Source organism: Rhinatrema bivittatum, chromosome 17 (genome assembly GCF_901001135.1).
Source record: "Rhinatrema bivittatum chromosome 17, aRhiBiv1.1, whole genome shotgun sequence".
In the NCBI taxonomy this organism is placed as follows: Eukaryota; Metazoa; Chordata; class Amphibia; order Gymnophiona; family Rhinatrematidae; genus Rhinatrema; species Rhinatrema bivittatum.
In genome coordinates, this window is record NC_042631.1 from 17,278,402 (window position 1) to 17,299,410 (window position 21,009).

A 21,009-nucleotide genomic window follows, 5' to 3' on the forward strand; every position below is an offset into this window, starting at 1 on the left:
CCCCCCTCCCCCGCCATTGATGACCCAGCTGCCGAAACTGCTAGCCCCAAAACCTGAAGTGCACTATACTCCCTGCTCACTCCCATCAGGCCTTCTGAGACCGGCAATGAGGACACTAGACCTGCCACAGAACACATCAGGTACCTTCCTGATCCGGGCACACGCGAGGTAGAGAGGGGCCTTTTCCCATTGTAGACCAGAGGACCCCGCAGGTGGGCCCTAGCCATCCCTTTAACACATTTATGTTCCTCCTCCCCTACCTGGGGCCGCAACTCACCCTCAGGCTCTGCCACTGTAGACTCCTTCCACCTGCTGCAGTCCAAAATCACTGGCCCATCTTCCTCATTTATTTATTTGTTATTTAAAAAAACAAGGCTTGACTGCAGGAGCTGAAGTGAGGGGAGATGGGATCAAAATGATAGGAAAGCAGAAAAATACAAAATCACTTACCTGAATCTCTTCTCTTTTTTTTTTTTTTTTTTTAAATAAAAAACACACTGCTCCTCGTCCGGGCTCAACCAAAGGACCCTCTCAGGGCTGGGAGCCAAACAATAGGCTGTCACCTCTTGCCTAAGCCAGTGGCATGTCCTTGGGCTCTGATCACTAATCCAGCGTTAAGCTGCTGTACCAACACAGTCCTTCCATCTGCTGGAGGCAGAAAATACTGGACTCCCGCTACTTAGCACCATCCCCTAAGCCGTGGCTGTAATGTCACAGGGGAAACCAGTGCTGTCTGCCTCCATCTGATGGGAGAGGGAAATAACCCACTTGTCAGGGCTGGACTGGTGTAGCAAGATGAGATGGAAACCAAATTCGTTCAAAGGGCAGTGGAGTACTTCACAGATCAGTGCTGGGTACAGTTCTATTTAATATTCTTGTAAGTGATATTTCAGATGGACTAGAACAGTGGTTCTCAACCTTTCTAATGCCGTGACCCCGCAATACAGTTCCTCATGTTGCGGTGACCCCTCGCCCCGCCCTCACCCCGTGAGGGTGGGGTGAGGGCGGGGCTTTGGTCATATGGGGGCGGGGTTATGGATGGGGTTGGATTTTAGTGCACACTTATTTAATTATGACATTTATAATGTGAATGTAACTCAACTCACCATAGGTTCTCACATGCATGGCACACTGACCCATGATCGTCACGGGGCTAGATGTAAAAGTACAGTTTGTATCCACAGGAACCCCCCTGACCCACAATAATGGATGTAAAGCAGAATTATGACATTCCCCATACAACTCACCCTACAAAAAAGATATTCTGGTTCTAGTGACATCTCAGTAACAGCAACTCAAACTCCTTCTATTTCCAGGCTCAATAGCCCTACTTATGAAAATACAGCAGTTTACCACCAATGCATGTCCTCTGAGAAAACACAACAAATAAGACAGATACAAACGCTTACATGCTAGCAAAATATCTCATCTCGGTAACAGACACAGAACCGACCTAACATACTCCCAGGATCTGTAGTAATGCACATAAACTAATCCGCACACAGTTACACCTGTATTATGGAATACACTCAAACAGGAGCAACCCTATCTATGAAAAGGCAACACTACAAATATTAAATCAGGTCCTAAAAACCAATACACCTCTTATTAGGAAAACAGAACTAGCAAGCAGCTATAGATCCCCACACAGAAATAATTGTAAAACTATACTAATAAGCAGAATAAATGTTTCAAAACAGCTATGAATATCCAACAATTAAAAACGCATAAAAACTATTAAACATTCTCCAAACACCAATAAAATATTTCAAAAAAGCAGACATCACACAATTAAAATGGCAGTCAAGAAAAATAAACTTAAAAAGCCACCTTTACTTACCCCCTCCAGCAGCTCTCCTACTCCCCTTCTCTGCAGGCCGTGGCACTCACCAGAAGCAGCAGTAGAAGCTAAGCTCTATACTTATGGTCCTCTTCCTTAGTGCCCATGTCTCTCACACACACACACCATACCAGTCATGCCCCCATGACCAGTTTCTGTCTCTCACACACCAATCATCTCCCAAACAGTCTTTGGCACACACACACCAGTCACCTTCCTGAACAGTTTCTCTCATGCCATACACACACACACACACAGGCTTCCCACTCCCGTGTTCTACTTACATATACGGGCTTCTCACTCTCATAATCACTTTCTCACACACACACACACCAGTCACCTTCCTGAACAGTTTCTCTCATGCCATACACACACACACACACACACAGGCTTCCCACTCCCGTGTTCTACTTACATATATGGGCTTCTCACTCTCATAATCACTTTCTCACACACACACACACACACCAGTCACCTTCCTGAACAGTTTCTCTCATGCCATACACACACACACACACACACAGGCTTCCCACTCCCGTGTTCTACTTACATATATGGGCTTCTCACTCTCATAATCACTTTCTCTGTCTCTCTCTCTCTCTCACACACACACACACTCACTCACCAGTCTCTCACTCCCATGCTTGTTCTCTCCACATGCACAGGCTTCTCATTCCCATAATCACTTTCTCTCTGTTACACACACACCAGTCTCTCTCATTTCCATGCTCACTCTCCACGTGCACAGGCTTCTCATTCCCTGAATCACATTTTCTCTCATTCACACACACACACCAGTCTTTTTCTCTCACACACACCATCACCTTACCAAGCAGTCTCTCTCTCTCATGCATGCACACTCACCCTGGTTTCTCACTCCCATGCTTTCTTTCACCCCCACAACACCAGGCTTCTTACGCCCATGCTTTCTCACATACCCAGACTTCTCCCTTCCATGCTTTTTCTCTCTCTCACACACACACATCAGTCACCTCCCTGACTGATGTCTCACACTCTCACATACACATCAGTCATCTCCCTGAGCAATCACTTTCATTGTCTCTCACATACACACACACATCAGCTCTCTGACCAGTCAATCACACACAGGCTGGCTGGCTGCTTCTCTCTCTTTCTCTCACTCACTTCCTCTTCTCCCCCGAGCACAAATGGGAGCTGCAGCAGCCTCCACTGGCCAAGAAAGAAGAATCCCATCGGCCGCGGGAGGCTCGTGCTGCTCTCTCCTTTCTCCATTACCGGCTGCTTCAACTGCTCGGGGGCCGATGCTGCAGCCGCCGCTGCTACTTTTTCGCGCGGCTCTCTCTCCTTCCCGCGCACCATGATTCACTTCCTGTTCCGGGTCACGGGAGGGGCAGGCGCAGGAAGAAGAAAAGGCCCAGCCGCGGGTGCAGAGCTTCTTCTAGCGCCGCTGCCGTTCCCGCTGGGCTTGAACGTGCTGACAGCCCGGCGGCAACGGCAGCGGGAGAGACCGGGAGCGCGCAACCCCTGCGTTTTGGGCGTTCGACCCCCGCCGGGGTCGCGACCCATAGGTTGAGAACCGCTGGACTAGAAGGAAAGCATCTTTTAAAGAGATGCAACAGAGGACTTTCCAGAGGACACAAAACTGGAGAAGCAATCCAAGAAAGCCCGGGAGAAGTCATGTTTTTGGCAGCTAAAATATTTAAGCATCTTATTCAACTTTTTCTGCATACAATAGTCCATACAGAGAATTCCCAATACAATAAGATGTAGAGACCTAGGCAATAACATATTCAAATTCAAGTCAATATATACAGCTTTTCACAAAATGCAAGTGTCCAATCATACATTTAGGGCACAGAAATCCAAGGAATGAGATACTGCTGTGCATGAAAGAGGAAAGGGTTCTGGGATGATCATACCTGATAAGCAAGATTGCCGAATACTCTAACAAGGCAGTGATGAAAGGCAAAATGCTTAATCAATAGAAAAAAAAGAAGTGGTATTGCTTCTGTACAGGTTATTGTTGAGACCTCATCTAGGGACGATGCAATAAAACACGAGTTGAAAACGGGTGCTCATACTGAATGCTCGTTTTCCTAATGTGCACGTAGCCACATCTCCTGGGAGCCCGATGCAGTATTTAAAATGAGGGCCTGCATAAAAAAAGGATGCACTAGAGAATTGTGCTTCCCTAGTGCTCAAGCACCTCCGGTGACCACGAGGGCCCATTTTTATCCCGCTTCTTCTTTTGCTGAGGTTGCTGAAGACGCCAGTAACTTAGCACCCCTTCCTATGAGTGTTGAAATCGTGCATCCAGAATGGAGAAATTACTTACCTGATTGTTTCATTTTCCTTAATGTAGACAGACGGACTCAGGATGCTCCCCTGCCGGCATAAGGAGACAGTCAGGTTTCAAAGCTGACGTCACCCTAGATACATCCCTGCAGTGGCCTCAGTCCTTCAGTACTGTCTTCAAAAGCCATTGTGAACATACTACTGAAAAAACTTGATTAAAAACGGATAACTGTACTCAACCAAACACACACTGAATCCCAGTAAGATTATAGGTGCACTGAATGACGGCTTACCCGTAATCTCTTGGAATCGATATTCACTACACAGGCGAATCCTTGGTAACGTTCTTGGGCAGCCGGAGGCAGGATGCAGAGTCCATCTGTCTACACTAAGGAAGACGAAATTATCAGGTAAGTAATTTCTCCATTTCCTAACATGTAGCCAGATGGACTCAGGACCAGTGGGATGTACAAAAGCTACTCCCGATCGGGGCGGGAGGCTGCCCGCGGTCCGGTTAACACCGCCCTTGCAAAGGCTGCGTCCTCTTGTGTCTGAACATCCAGGCGATAGAACCTGGAGAATGTGTGCATGGAGGATCACATCGCCGCTCGGTAGATGTCAATGGGAGACCGCAGTCCAGCTTCCACCCATGAACCACCTGAGCCCTAGTGGAATGAGCTTTAACTTGAAAAGGTAATGGCTTTCCTGCCTCCACATAGTCTCCTGTGACCTCCTTAATCCAGCGAACTATGGTAGCCCACAAAGCTGGTTCACCTTGCTTCCTTCCACCATGAAGGACAAAGTCGGTCCATCTTTCGGACCGGTTCTGAAAATTCCAGACACCGCACCAAAAGCCTACTGACATTCAAATGATGGAGGAGGAGGTAATTCTTCCATGTCCTTGTCATCTAAGAGGCATAGGGGTAGCTTGCTGGTGTGGCAGATACTGCCCTTAACAAATAAGCCTTCGTACTGTGATGCAACTCCATCATTGCTCGCTACTTCAACAGCAGGGGGAAGAGGGGAAAGAGGAATTGGATTCAGACAACAACCAACAAGGAACTGAACTGTACAGTCTGGGAAAACAAATAAGCATGGGTATAACTTGCTTGATACGACGGTTACTACCCTTAACCAAAAAGCCTGATACTACACTTCTGATGCAACTCCAACATTGCTCTCTGCTTCAAATGCAAAGGGGGGGGGGGGGGGGGGGGGAAGGGGCCAATCCGGATCAACCAGTGCACCAGGATTCCCTCTTTTCTCAACACTGCCGCTACGACCACCATAATCTTGGAAACTGTCAAAGGGCAGCACCCGAAACTGATAATGGCGACCCAGTACTGCAAAGTATAGGAAACTTTGCTCTAGACAGATTGGAGTATGTCAGTTGACACTCTCGAGGTCCAGGATGAGGCGAAAGGAGCCTTCCTTCTTGGGTATGATGAAATAGATGGAATAACACCCCTTATTTTCCTGGGACGCAGGTACTGGGATTATAGCCCTCACCCAGTAACAAGGTAGTCTCTACTGCCTTTTTATGCTGGGAGCGGGAAGGAGATATCATGAATATGTTCGAGGAATGTTGCAAAATTCCAGCGCATGTCCTTTTCATATGACTCCAGTATCTATTTGTCTGAAGTGATCTCAACTCATCGTTGGTAGAATTTTTTTTTTCTTCCAAAAAGTACAGCGATCCCCATGGGGAAAGCATGCCCTCTGTCTGCTGGAGACGGAGATATACTGAAGGGCTGAGGTCACTGCAAGGGTGTATCTAGGGTGAAGTTAGCTTTGAAACCTGACTCTGTCTCCATCTGCTGGCAGGGGAGCATAACCCACTTGTCCTAAGTCCATCTGGCTACATGCTAGGAAAGATTTTTTTTTTTTTTTTTTTTTTTTTAAATCAAGCCAATATACAATTATTTTTCAAAACCACAAGAAGTAAATTTAAGTAGTCGGAACCAGAGGACCGCATTTTTTTTAAAAATTTCTTATGAGCCCAAAGCCTGGAGGCCACATTTCTAAAATGACAGACAGAGGAGTAGAGACAGTTCAGAGGTAGAGTTACCAACTAGCCAGCATTAAAATGATCAGGCCAGCTAATGTAGCCAGGTCAACTGCCAGTAAAAATTCAAAACTAACAGTATGAAAGTTGGCCCTACTGCCTGCTGGGACCAGGTATGAAGTGCACTGTTCAGATGCATTGGTTAGCTTTGTGCCTTGGGAGTCACTCCAAAGAGGAAGACGTGCTGGTGCAGTTAGAGCATGCACTCAAGGGTGGATAGCACAAGAACAGTCCCCTCAGCTGCCTGGGTCCCTCCTGCAGTATAGCCACTAGATGGGCTTCTATACAGTAACTCTGGGAAGTCAGGAACCCAGGGCCGCAAATACATCAAGGTCTAGGGATGCTGCAGGAGAGAGAGGGAGGAATTTGTGTGTGAGGGGGGGAGGGCAGGGGGAGCTGATTTTGGTTGGCCTCAGTTAGCAATCCTATCCAAAGGAGAGCTACAATGTGGTGCAATGTCTGCCCCATAATCCCTATAAGATAAAACTTGAGGACCTAAATATGTCAACTCTCAAGGAGAGGGATATGGTGGCCAAGTTCAAATACCTCAGTGGTGGTAATGCACAAGAGCCAAGAACCTTTCAGTGGAAATAAAGTTCACGAGTATGGGGCAATATTCCCTCTAAGATGTGTGCGCGCACACAGGTCGTAAAACTAGTGCACAAGGAAAATACACAACACGTGACAACAGGAAAACAGGATGGCGTTTGTATACTGCTTCTAAAACATTACTCACAAGAAGTATTTAATGCACACAGCCCACAAAAAATTAGAAGGAACATCAGTAAGGGGTCACGGTATGAAGCTGAATGAGGACAGGAGTAACACAAGTAAATATTTCTTCACGGAAAAGCCTCCTATGGTATTGAAATTGAGTGTCAGGTCCCTCGGGGAGATTTCCTTTACTGGTGGCTCGGAGGACTAAGTTCAAGTCCTAAGGTGGAATCACCGATTTGCACCCGCAAGCTATTTCTGCCACTTGGGACTCAATGTATTCACCGCCAGGACCTCCCTCAGAAACTGCAGTATCTCTGGCGCTTCTACCTTTCTCGGGACAATGCTTTTTCCTTTGCACCAGGTTTCAAAGGTTTTCCAAATCTGTCCATGCCCTTTCTGGCCTTCAGTAATGTGGCCATCACTTGGCTAGAGCACCCCATTTGCTTGAAATCTTTTCCTCTCAATAGTCAGGCCCTGAGAAACCTGTGTGGTTTCTTCATTACCACTGGTCCCTGTCTGAGATGTTTTATTTATTTTAACTTTTTTCTATACCGTCGTTCAGATGGGTACAGCAAGGCACATAAAAATGATGCTAAAATATATCAAATTGCACAGGTGCCATTAAGGTTCGGTAACATAGTTTATAAATAATATTAATTGGTAAGTGTGATAAATCATGCCCATTTCTCATTGTTTCAGTTTTGGATACGAGATTAGCCTTATCATTGTACTTTTATCCTTTATTGATGAACGAAAAAAATGAAAGATTAAACTAAAATAACAAATAAAAACTACACACATATTGATTTTGGTTATGTGTGTGGGTGTTCAATTTTTCGTACCGTGCACTTCCCTGGGTACTAGTCTCCCTTCTCTTTTTGATAAGCTTGTTTTTAGAGCCAGGTTTTGCTGTCTCTTTGTAATCTTATCTCTAAAGGCATGGAGTTCCATAGTATGGGTCCTGCCAAGGATACTGCTCTCTCTCTTACTTGCCTTAGTCTAGCTGTTTTGATTGATGGAATAGTTAGGAGTGCTTTGTTGGCTGATCTCAGGTTTCTGTTCGGGATGTGTACGCGAAGGGCTGTGTTCAGCCTTTCTGCTTGTTCGTTATGTATTAATTTATATAATGGTGCATAGTCGGAACCACCCCCAAACTGATGAGTTCTGCCATTCCCCCCTCCCTCCCCCCTCCCTGTCACTGCCATCACTGGTCTGGTACCTACCAGCCCACCTGTACATAGTGTCTATTGTTAATTTATTTTCTTTAAATGTTCCTATCAAATTTCTCTCTTTCCCTATCCTTCCTACTGCTGTCCTCTCTCCTCCTTCATTACTCCTTCATTCCCTGTTCGATGTAAACCGTCCTGATATGGTATTTAACCATGAAGGTCGGTATAGAAAAATGTTAAATAAATAAATAAATAAATTACTGCCCCCCTTCCCTTCTTATTGTATTTCTCTCTCGTTATTTTGTTACAATGTAAACCAGCATGATGTTCCGATAAAAACCAACAAATAAATAAAATAAAAATGATATCTTACCAAGTGCGCATACCATGGTTTCCTTGGCCAATCCAATGCCACCGGGACGAGCAGGCCTAGGTGTCACACTATCCTTGTGATCACCCTGCCGACCATCAGCCAGGGAGAGAATACATACAACAGCTCGTTCTTTGGCCACTGTTCTGTTTGCGCATCTACACCCCTGGAACACGTTTCCTTCCTGTGGCTGAAGAAATTCCTTGCCTGGCATTCTTTCTTGTGGCCATCAGGTCCCACCGTGGAGTCCCCCAGGCTTTCACCACCAGGCGGAAAGTTTCCTCCGCTAGCTCCCATTCTCCTGGGTCTAGCCTCTGGCAGCTGAGAAAGTTTGCTTGGATGTTTACCTTTCCCTGCTGTAAGAATTGTGGAGACTTTCAGAACTCTGCCTCCATCACTGCCATTATTAGGTTTTCTCCTCTACCAGCGGCTTTGCGCTTTGTTCCTCCCCATTTGTTGAATTCGGCTACCGCTGTGGCATTGTCCAAGTAGACCTGTACAGCCTTGCAACTGCCCCCGGAAGTGTCCTAACCCGAGCCTGGTGGCCCTCAGTTCCAGTTGACTCGTGGAGCAGGCTGCTTCCCGACGAGAGCTGTCTCTGGCAATGCACCACCCACCCCTGGTAACTGGCATCCGTTGTCACCACCATCCATGGTGGAGCCTGCACACTGCTTCTTTTTGTCAGATTGCTTGAGGTCAGCCACCAGCCCTTTTCACTTGCTGTGGTAATTGGATTCTTTTGTCGAACTCCTGACTTTGTGGCGACCAATTTCCCAAAGGCTGGGCCTGCAGATACATGGCATAGAGGCCCACAGCCTTTTTTTTTTTCCTTTTAAATACTGAATAAACAAAATTACTTAATTCACGCACGCACCTGCTCATTTTAAATAGAGCTCAGCTTCACTGTCACTGCCCAAGCTCGGAGAGGCTCGGTGCATAGATGCATTTGCCTGCTTGGTTTGGGGATGGGGGTGAAGAGGACAATTCAACACTAGCACCTGTCGCTTTGGGGGGGGGGGGGGTATTGCCCCCAAACTACAGCTATAATTCCAGTGCTTCTGGGCTCAAGAGCCATAACAGCATAGTCCGTCTTCGCAGTTCCACAGTAACCGCAAGCCATCATTTACAGAGAGGCGTTTAGGCGGTCATCATGGGGGGGGGGGCGAGAACAGAGTCCTGGTTCGCCCCAGACCAGCAACTTCTGCACCCTCAGTCCTTCCATGCCCCCATCTCGCCCCTAGTGTTCCGGCAACGCGCAGTCATGAAATTAAAACAAACACACTATCTTCAACAAAGAATTAAGCAACGAGCTTACCACCCCCCTCAAGTTATTTTATCGGAGCACCAGGCGATTTCAAAACCCAAGCCCGGCTCGCGCGCCACAGGGAGACGCGAGCAGCGGCCGTCAGCGCGCACGCGCAGCCTGACTGGTCGCGGCGGGTGCGGAAGCAGCGGTTGGATTCCTCACGCTCTCACCGGCAGGCGGCCTGTGACGTCTCCGTCTTGCTGCGCATGCTCCGAGCCCCGCCCCCGCCCCCCCCCACCCCTCCCTACGGTATCGGCTGGAGCTGAAGGTGGAAGCGAGGAGAAAAAGAGTCGCGGCTTGTGATCGATGACGGCGGGTTGAAAAGGCCGTGATAGGGAAAAAAAAAAAGAAACTGCCTATCATGGAGGCGTAAAGCAGCTCGATTTGGGGGGGCACTGGAGCCAGGTAGAGCGCGCATGCGCGGCAGGGCGCTGCGGCAGAGCCAGGTGAGAGAGGCGGAAAGGACCCGAAGCAGGTAGGGAGACGGCGAGGAGCCGGCGAGCCCACAGCGCTACCGTCATGATAAGGGGGAAAGACAGGGTCGCTTCCTTCTCGTCCCCTCCTTCCGAAAAACATCGCACGCTTTCTTGACACCCGCTTCCTCCCCCACCCGTTACCCTTCCCGGCCCTGTCTCCCAGATCCATCGCCCGATCCCTCCCCTAAACACCAAATACCCCATCAAATCCCAAATGTCTGGCACTTATCAGATCTCCCCTTCCCCAGCGCTATCATTCCCTTTTCCTCCCCACACACGCCCATCTGCTCACCCCACCCCTCCATGTAGACAAATATATCAAGCCACCCCCAACTACCAGTTACACCCTCCAGTCCCAGATGCTCCTTCTCATTGATCTGATGACTCCTAATTTTTTTATCTCAAGGTTGGAATTTTAGTAACTGTGTTTCTCATGCAGAAAAATAAGACTCTTCCAGGTTGTGGTTCATTTTATTGGACCAACATAAGAATAATTTAAAACTGATGCAAGCACATTATATTTTGAGATCTGGTAAGTAAGGACCTTATATGATCTTCAAAACTAATGCACTGCACGATCTTTTTATTCTTATGTTATTTCAGTAAAAGATACAGTAGTTTACATAGCATCCTAAATTGTGTCCCTCAAATACCTCTCTCTCTTCCATCTCCCTTCATCCAGATGCATTGCAGTAATTCAGCTGAAATACAGTTGTTATACCTTATACAGTGTCTTTCAAATAAGTGTATGTCTGAGCCTCTGGAGTGTTTTCCTTTGGATTATTCAGTGCCTTTGAGTATTGATAAGATTGACCTGTGATTCTGCTGTTTGAAGAGTCATTGTGTTGGGAGCCTAATGGAAATATAATTTAATGTGGACATTCATCTTTCAGCTCTTAACTGCTGATTCTTTTTGATTCTCAAAGCTGGTTCACTGATTTTATATATATATATAATATATATATATATATATATATATAACAGAAACAGAACGATGACTTTGTAAACCATTGTGATCTTATCTTGGAACGATGGTATATAAAACACCTAAATATGTATATCATAATAAAATATTGGTTACTGCTGGGTAGGCTGAGCTGTGCCTTCTGTCACCTCCCTTCCCCCCTTCTTAGCTGTGTGGAGGCTGGACAGTACTTCAGACCTTATCCTGCTGTTGTAGTGGAGCAGAACATCTGCAGCCTGTTTTTGAGCGTTGCTACTGGAATCATTGCTTGAGGGCATCAGGACTCTGAGAAAGCTTTGCAAGGTTAATCAATTGCTGGGAGGGTGATAATCTAGGCCTGCTGTATTGCTAGGCTCATTCGTTTCTCCAGCTTTTGTTCTTGCTACTGAACTGTAGGTTGATGCCTGCTGTCGGTATCATGAATGGTGTTCACTTTTGTAATATTCATAGAGTATAAACTTTACTTAGATGAAACAATCTGTGTGTGGAGGAGGAGGGAATGCTCTTTCACATGAAAAGAAGCTTAACCCGATACACCCGGATGTCTCTGCACTGTAATTCATGTGCTCTTGCTTCTCTAATCAGTGGTAACATCATGGAATATGATGACAGATGAAGACCATAAGGCCTCTGTCATCTGCCAGATTACTTTTTATCCAGGCTGGAGAGACTAGAGTAACTTTAGGAAAAAAAAGGTTAAGATTAGAATTTAGACAAATTAGCAAAAATGTTGCTTTGCTTTTATTGATACAAATAAGTCAGCATATATGAATAGATTTGCTAATACTAAATTAAAAATTACCTTTGTCTAGAGTGGACACATATATAATGAAAGGAAACATTTCTTACCTGTTATTTATCATTCTGGGAGTCTCCATTTATCATTCTGGACTGTTGAATTTTTCTCCATGGAAAAGAGAAGGGACTTGTATGCTTCTACTAAGCATGTTCTCCTTCAGCCTGTCCGAATCAGTAATGGTTTCAGTTGTAGTGGGTTGAATGATCCAGGATGATATTGGAAGACAGATGGTAAAATCTTTACTTACTGATCACACTATGTGAGTGAGGCCTGTATGTTGTACATCTTGTACGTTGTCATTGACATTTTATTTATTTACAGACATTTGATATTCTGCTTTATTGCCAAGGATGGTCTCAAAGTGGATTACAGTCAGTAAAAGGATTAATAAGTATGTCCATGAAGATACAGGATAGCGTTGTGTGAGCTAAGATGACAAACATCGGGGAAGGAAAACTTTGGTTCTTCTTAGTAAACCCATTGTTGGAAGGCCTGGTTGAATAACTATGCCTTTGCTTTTTTTCAGAAGGTGAGGAAGCTTGGTTCTAGGTGGATGGATAGTGGGACCTCATGCCAGATCCTGGAAGCAAAGCAGTTGAAGGCCCTCATTCTTAGCAGTTAAGTTTAGCAGAAGGCAGGGGTGGAGAGGACAGGATTCTGTGAGGATCGGAGCTCTTTAGCAGGGGTGAAGAAGGCAAGGAGATAGGAAAGATACTCATGTGCTTTACACATTTGAAGACTTTATTCTATTTATTTATTTATTTATAAGCACAGGGTTTTTAATTTAATCCTGGGTTCAGTCTGTAAAGGATGGGCCTTGTGTGGTCCATTGATTTGGCCCTTACTTAGATTCTGGCTGCGGTGTTCTGAATAAGTAGTAATCATTTCAGGCAGGTCCAGGAGATACCATTGAGTAGAGAGTTACAATAATCTACTTGACTGGTGATTAATGCGGGAATAACATTGCTATCCGCTTCGATGGTGGGGGCAAAAAGGGGAATTGGATTCAGATGACAGCCAAGGCTGGCCCCCAATTTTTACGGTCCAGGGTACTGATATACAGACATTAGGGAAAAAAGCACTGGTCTGCTTCTATGGCCAAAAGCTAAGCACGTTCAAGCAGCATTGCCTGAATTATCAGGAAGGCTGCTCGCCCTATAAAAATGTTGCTAGCAATAATTTTGTTATGGGTTGATAGTTGTTTGATTTTGATTGTAAAAATTGCTACCTTTAATAGAAACATGGGGTAACCTGCATGGAGTGGCAGTTATTACCACAAGAAACTTGTTGGGCAGACTGGATTGATCATTTGCTCTTTTTCTGCTGATATTACTGTTACTATGTAACCAACGCAATGTTATACTACTTGAAATAGTTGTGTAATTGCCAAATCTGATCGATGTATGTAAAGGAGGCTATCACAACCTTTGAGATGTGGGATTCTATTGTGAGTTTAGGGTCTAGTTGAATCCTTAGACTTTGCACCAAGACATTGGGCTGGCGGAGGGTCTCAGATAGAGAGGGTATGGACTGTAGAGAGTGACCTCGGCAGTAACCAGAGGATTTCACATCTGGAGGGGTTGAGTTTCAGACAGTTGTTGAGACTGATGGGAAAGGTTGGTTCCAATTTTGACATAAAATTGGATGCCTTCTGCAAATAAGTGACAATTAATGTTGAAACATTGAATCAGTTCGCAAATAAGATGGATGCAGATATTGAAGAGAACTGGGAAAGGAACAGAACCATGAGGTACTCTACAAACTACCACCCAGTGTCCAGCCTCCCCTTCTTATCCAAACTAGTAGCTGTTGCAGAATGGAATAGATGGTTTCATGGGCAACAAGATTTAAAAATGTTTAGAAAAGGACTCTAAACAATATTCTTTCAACAGGCTTTTGAATGAATTGTATATTTTATGCAATTTATTGTGATATTGTCTTATGTGATTTTATGAGCATATATTGTAAACCACACTGAATGTTTCTGGAAGATGCGGTGTAGAAGATTTTAAAATAAATAATAGAAAATGTAATCTACTCCCAACCTCCTGACTTCCTTGAGGAGAGACATCTCTTGTACCTCCATCAGTCCAGCTTTAAGAGAGGCCACAGAACTGAATCTGTCCTATTGGACATCCAAAAATGGTATTCATCTAGATGCAGATGAAGGAGGTGACACAATCTTAGCCTTACTAGATCTTTCTGCAGTATTTGATACAGATCATCAGTCTCTTGATTCAGTGCTTAAAGAATATTGGCATCAATGATTAGATCAAGAGCCAGAGATGATAGCCTAAAGATGATAGCCACCCCTCCTTCATGGCCCATGAGACAGAGAGTGTGATGTATAAGGTAGTTGGGTGGGCAGAGTTGAGTTGATGTGACAGGGTCAACTTTTCCATCTAGGTCTCCATCAGGCAGGGATGTGAGATCTCCTGCTTACTGATTGGGCATTCAGCAGCCCAAGGCTCAGTGAAGTGGGGACGCTTTGTGTATCTTTGGTGTAGTTGCCAGTGCTGAGTAATGATTGGGCAGAGGTGCCTTGTGCGGATTTGCTTGGGCAGATGGGGTATTCTCCTGTTGTAGCTTGATGATGTTAAGGTTCTTCTGAAGGGAGTAAAAACTCACTCTGTGAAGCCCTTATCTACTTTGAGGACAATTTTCAAAGACCTTGGGCAACTTGCTGTTCTGTAAGGGCTTTGTCTCCGTGGACCTTCAAGCCCACCAGCACACAAAAGTACCCCTGCAGGTTCAAAGTATAGGCTGGAAAGTACACAAGGTGATGTCAACATCTGTTTCACATCATCTCTACCGTTACCCACACTTGGGAGGGGGAGCAGTTTTTCAAAAGGCCAATTTATGTGGCTAAACAGGCATTTACTTACTGAAAACCCTTTGCAAATTGCCCTCCCCATGAGCTAAGAAGACTTGAAGCCCTGTAAAGCTGCAGCTTGATCTTCTCCACATTCTCGGGTGAAACATTCTAGGCTGGGTGTCCAGTCCTCTTCCAACCTTGCTTCTTGAAGAAGAGATCTACACTCTGTGATGAAATGGATGCCCTCTGTATACTTACTTGGGACCTCTTATAATTTCTGAGGTTCTAGAAGCAGCGTTGGTCCGTTTCACTCTTAACACATAATGCATGAATGACAGCATTATTTATAAGTGGGGCAAGCGACTGGTCCTGCAGCGCCTCAGTCAGGTCTGGTTTTCCACAATGCACATGCATAAGATAAAGTTGCAGACAGTGGAGGCAGTGCATGCAAATATCCCTGAAACATATTCATTGTGGATATCCTGAAAGCGAGACCGGTTCGAGGCGCTCCAGGACCGGAATGGTCCACCCCGGATGTATAATGTCTGATTCCATTTAGAACAAAGTAAGGACTTATTAACGTGACTGAACGCAAGTCAGAACGGGGCGGTGAGGGAATGTGTTTCCTCTCGTTTTGGAGAATGTCCTATTGATGCAGACTCGGTGTGGGAGAAATTCGATGGCCAGGTGTACCCAGCTGTGGAGGAAATTCCGGCAAAAGTGCCGATATCCGTGAATAGCAGTATTTGGCATTTGAGGAACTTTTCCCTCTGATCCTCCCCAGGCCTTCCATTTGCAGAGCTGAGAAACCTTTTAGGCTGTGTGCATATCAGGCTTTGTGTATAAAACTGAAAGAAAAGTGCACATTACAAAATGTGCTCGGTTACCCCTCATTTTTGTGTATACTTTCCGGGTAGGGCGAAGGTGTTTTTGGGCCTCAGTAGGAGCTTGTGGGGCCATCACCCGAGTGCTTCAGGCAGTCGGGCCTTGCCACCTGGGCTCCCGAGTCAGTCCAGTGACTATTGGATGTGAAAGCCGAAAAAGCATTGAAATAGATTCTAGATTAAAATTGATAAAAGATGCTGTTATAATTGCATCTCTTGCCATCTGTTTAGCTGCACTGATGGTTCTCCTTTTCTACGAGCAGCAACACTGCTGAATTAGCTGGGATGCTCGGGATCTTTTCTATTGCTTTTTGTTTTCAGGGGTTTTTTTTGTTTTTTTTCCTGCTTATTTGTCAGTGTTAATTACAAGAAGAACAACAAATATTTCCCTGAAAGGATGGAACAAAAGAAAAGGGTGCATAGGGGTAACCTGCTGGGTGGCGGTTGCTGCCCTTAACAATATGCACGGGGATTTCTACCCTTAACCAATAAGCCTTGATGCTTTGACGCAACTGCTCTCCACTCTGACATCGCTTTCCACTTTTACAGCGTTGGGGGGGGGGGAGGGGTATTGGATTCAGACGACAACCAACACAGGCCCTAACTTTTACGGTCTGGGGCACTGATATGCAGACATAAGAGAGAAAGCCCAGGACTGTTTCTGCGGCCCAAGTTCAAAAGCAAAGCACATCAAGCAGCATTATCCTTGCCCAGTAACAATGTTACTTTGTTAATATATAAGGCTTGGGGGTCAACCCTTCATAGATCAGCAGAAACATGGGGGTAACTTTCACAGAGCGGCCGTTATCCTTTACAGAAGGCATGGGGGTAACCTGCATGGAGCGGCAGATGCTACCATAGGAAACTTGCTGGGCAGACTGGATGGACCATTTGGTCTTTTTCTGCCATCAGTACTAGGTTATTATGAAATAATGGTGGCTCTCTTGTTTTATTTTAATAAACATTGATAAATTCCCAGAATAAAATACAATAAAAACTGAAAACAAAGGTCCATGAGCACGACATCTACTCATGGACCAGAGGTACTAAGCTTTTTTTCCCCAAAGACACAAATTAGGAAAAACACCTTTAGTACATCTGGTCCATAGCAGAAAAAGCAGAATTTACTACAAAATATTCAACTTCCAGAGAGCTCTGCAGGAGCCCCTGCCATCGTCAGCAAGGCAAATACCAGCAAAAACTCAATAGAGCAGCCCAAATTCCTCTGAAGCCCAGAAATCGCCTACCAAGGAGGAAGGATGGCAAATCATGTTTTTGAAGGGACAACCCACTGCTAACTTTCTGCCGGTCCTGTTTGTGCTGAACTTAATCTGGTCAGGCACAACCCCTTTTTATTCTAACTCCACCAGCAGCTAGAAAGCAGGGGCCACCCAAAGAAACGTCGTGCGTGGATGGTTAGGGCTGCAACAGGACAATCCTTATTTATAACTTTTCTGGCTCGGTAAAGGGGCTCGTTTGTTTTCACTTCCTATGTTCTTGTGGAGCAATGTCTATATCTTTGAACACTCGTACTTTTCTGTGTATGAGGACCCTAAATAATGCTGTGGCGACCTACACATTTAACTGGGTCCCTTCTGCCATCTGCCTGCCATCCAGCCTGGGTCTCCAGTCTCATTTCTCAAGGGGGACAGCCTTTCTTGCACTGGATGGACCTCTTTATACTGATCCAGGTTAAGAAGCAGAGATGCTTTCTGCAGCGACTTGTTGCAGTGTATCTTGCTCAAGATGTGTGTGAGTGATGTGTGCACGGGTAGTTATACAACACTGGATAGTGTTTGTAAATAGAACCAACTTTTATATACAATATATTGGAATGTGTGCATTTATAGGCATATATTGACAAACTGAAAAACAGAGAAGACAAAAACTATTTGCAAAAAACTCCCATGCTCTCTCTCTAATTTCATTACTGTTCTTGTTAATGGTTCTCAGCCTGCTGCTTTAAACACTAGGCCATTTCTTCAATCCAAATTATATTTCTGTTTGAGAGGAAGTGGCATAGTGGTGAAACCAGTGGCCTGGGAGTCAGAAGACTTGAGTTTAAATCCTGTTTCTGCCACTGGCCTGCCAGTTCCCAGGCTATTTTTCTAACAGACTTACTGGGTGATGCATTAAGTCAAGGTAGCACTCTAACGTGCGTTATATCGCCTCAATAGAGCACTATTTGTGGATAGGGAAATGCCTACAATCCCTGAATGTAATCTGAAGTATCGAAAAGCAGAATAAAAATCAAATAACCACTAGGCCACCCCTCTGCAGCACAGAAAGTACATAAAGCATGCATAATGGGGACGAGAGTTGTGTGTGTACACAGCATTTGTGCATTTTGGAACGTGTGCAAGTGGAGGAAGGTGGTGTTGGGAGGGATCCCTCGCCGTCACTGTAATTTCTCTCATTTATGCACTGGAGTGATTTGACTTTCTTGTGTTTCTTTGCACCTGGTGCTGACTGTGCCTTAAGCTGAGTTTGAATTTCTATCCCCTAAGGCAATAAGGAAATACTCAGCCAGTTCTTCAGTCGTTGCATAGTAAAATCCTCCTGTCCTGTTTGCACCGAGAAAAGAATAGCTAACCATGTGAACCGTGTATGGGAGTCAGAGAATGCAAGGCTGGGAGACCGTCCTGTCCGAGATCCACAAATAGTGGACATTGCAGGGACGTTGGTACCTGTGATGCACATTGCCTTGATCCTTGACTTGCGCTCTGAGATTACAGGAGTTTGCTGGAAAAGGGCTCTCGGGGTTTGATACTTTTCTCTCAGTCCACTGTGATGTTCTGCAATAGGCCTTTTGCCTGCTTCCCGCTGCCATCCCTGTCCCATGAAGCAGGTGAGGTTGGCCTGTTTGCTTTTCTGGATGAGCTCTTGAAGCTGGGAGAGAAGCAGGAGGCTTTGAGTCCTGGGAGAGGAACAATATCTCAAGGGCATAGTGGAAGTCTGCAATATCAATATCATTTTTTGCCTGAATGTATGAGTAAGGCTGTAAGTTATTCACCACTGGGTTCCCAATACTTGATCCTAGATGCAGAGTTGTTTCAGATACTATTATTTGATTTAAATTTGGTTAAGGCCATTCTTGGTAAAAGTTGGAATATCAAAGGTCCTATAAGTAAGTAAATAAACAAACAAGCTTTTCATCCAGAGAGGATCTCGCAGTCTTGATCCATTGTCCTCAGGACCACCTCTGTGTGCAGGTGATATACTGACTTCAAGATTCGGCAGTTGAGTGGAAATAGGAACTAGTTCTGCTTCTTCTTGTAGCCTTTTGACAGGAAGAGATTAAGGGCTGTGTGTTCACTTTCTCCTTGCAGCTGTGATGGGTGTCCATGACAGTTCGGTGGAACTGAGGCAGGCAGGGATGATATTGCTTGCTCTTTCTGACGGTTAGATGTCACTGTGGATGGCGAGGGTAATATTTTGTGAGGGTAACCAACTGAAGCCACATCACCTGGAAGAGCTCTGGATCCAGGAAAAGCTGGGCTATGAATACATAAATGCGGGGTAGTAAAACCAGGCCTGGCTCATCTGTCCAGATGACATTGAACCAGATAGTAAAGCATCATCTTGCCCATATGTCCCTGATCATTGGGAGAAGCTGACAAGACCTTGCTCTGGGGTCTGTGGTGCTTGGTAGATGTTTGTGGACAGGTTTTCCATGTTTGGGTCTTGCAGTTTTTCAAAGATTTCCTGGCGAGGAGATATGAATTTACATGCTAGCCGACTTCCAAGCATTCGACCCTTGCCTGAATCCTGTCCTTTGAATATTTCAGCAGCTACTGTCACTAGGCTATCTATTATTTAGCAGGCTGGTTTTCCGATAATGAAAAACTGCTTAGAGCAGAAAAGAGCAGAGCACGCACACTGTGCCTGTATCCTGTCACTGACAGAGCCTCATGGGTGTGCTCTGAGAGTCCCAGCTCACATTCTGTCTAATCCTTTCTGTAGTGCCACTAGATGTATGCCAGTGCTGTATGGACGCACACGAGAGGCAGTCCTTTCTCCATGGAGCTTGCAATTTAGTCAGGATACACAGAGAAGACGAGGTTTCAGGAAATGTATTTATTGCATAGTAAACCCGGTTAAAATCGACAAGGCGAGGATTCCTGTGATCCTGATACCGACGGAGCTCGGTGCTGGGCGTGTGTGCGCCCTGCTGGTGCTTCCCTTGGATTCTTAGAAGACTTCTGCTGATACTGTAAACGATTGGACTCCCTTTCCTGCTACACATCAGCTTCTCTGCGGAAGTGTATCATTTGGACATTGCATTGGTCACTGGGGGGGGACGGGACATGATAGAGTACATTGAGGTACTCTGTCAACAGATTGGCATCAGGAACAGAGGATGGGAAGGGAGCTGTTCTAGCTCTCAGAGATTGGGAAGAAGAGGTAGGAAGGGGGCTGTTGTACCTCTCAGTCTGGGATTGGAGGCAGGAGGTGGCTTTTATAGCTCTCCGTCTGCGATCAGGGGTAGGAGATTGGTTGCTATGGGGATTGAGATGAGTCATGCTACTTGCAAGTCCTGTGATCTATCTGGCATGTGTGTGCTTTTATCTGTCTGAATAGACCAGCAGTGTTCGTGTGGGGCACTTTGTTCTAATCCCAGCTCTGCTACTTACAGTTTCACACTCGCTTCTGGTCTCTTCCCTCCCCTCATTCCTGGTCCTGCCTCTGCAGTTCCTTCCCCATTTTGCTGCTGGTCCTGGCTATATGCATTTCCTTCCCTGCTCTTGCTTCTGGCAACACATTCCCTTTGCTCCCCTCGCTCCTGGTCCTGACTATGCAGTTCCTTCTTTCCCTTTGTCCCCTGTCTCTTGCCTTCTCTCCCCATGTTGCCTGCCTTGATTACAAGGTCCTTTTTAATTCTGGTTTAACAATCCCTTCCTTCCTGATTATGATTTCTGCTTTGTGGTTATAGATGCTAGAATTTCCCATCTCCAATGTTGCTTTGGATTGTGGGATGGGAAGGATCTTGTGTGGTAGAGGCGGAGATTAGCTGCTCCTGGTCTTGCTTTGGTTTTTGTGGTGTAGATGGTACAGGGTGTGGAGCTGTTTATCTAGCACTCTGCAAAGCGTTCTTAGTCTTGAAAAAACTGAGCTGAAACCCAGCCATGATGCACACACAATGGATCATTCACTCACATGTACTATTCACACAGGAAATCTGCATTCTGATCTTCTGCACACATTTGTAGTGCCAGATTTAGGCACAGGCAACATACATGTAAAAAAGTAATTAAGCAGGCTAAGAGAGAATTCAAAAAGAAGCTTGCCATAGAGGGAAAAAGAGTAATGCAAATTTTCAAGTACAT

General features: G+C 45.5%; 1 protein-coding gene across 22 annotated transcripts in view; it reads left to right on the top strand.

The window, feature by feature from the left end:
* The first annotated feature begins 9,964 nt into the window (after positions 1-9,964).
* The window catches only part of MADD (MAP kinase activating death domain), a 95,454-nt gene continuing 84,409 nt past the window's right edge, over positions 9,965-21,009 (top strand). For 12 of the 22 annotated variants that reach the window (XM_029582763.1, XM_029582773.1, XM_029582768.1 and 9 more), the window contains exon 1: positions 9,965-10,219. The gene's annotated coding sequence lies outside the window, so the exon portion shown is untranslated. Of the gene's footprint in view, positions 10,220-10,625; positions 10,753-21,009 lie in introns of those variants that run through there. The other 10 variants (XM_029582777.1, XM_029582780.1, XM_029582781.1 and 7 more) reach the window with 4 other exon arrangements.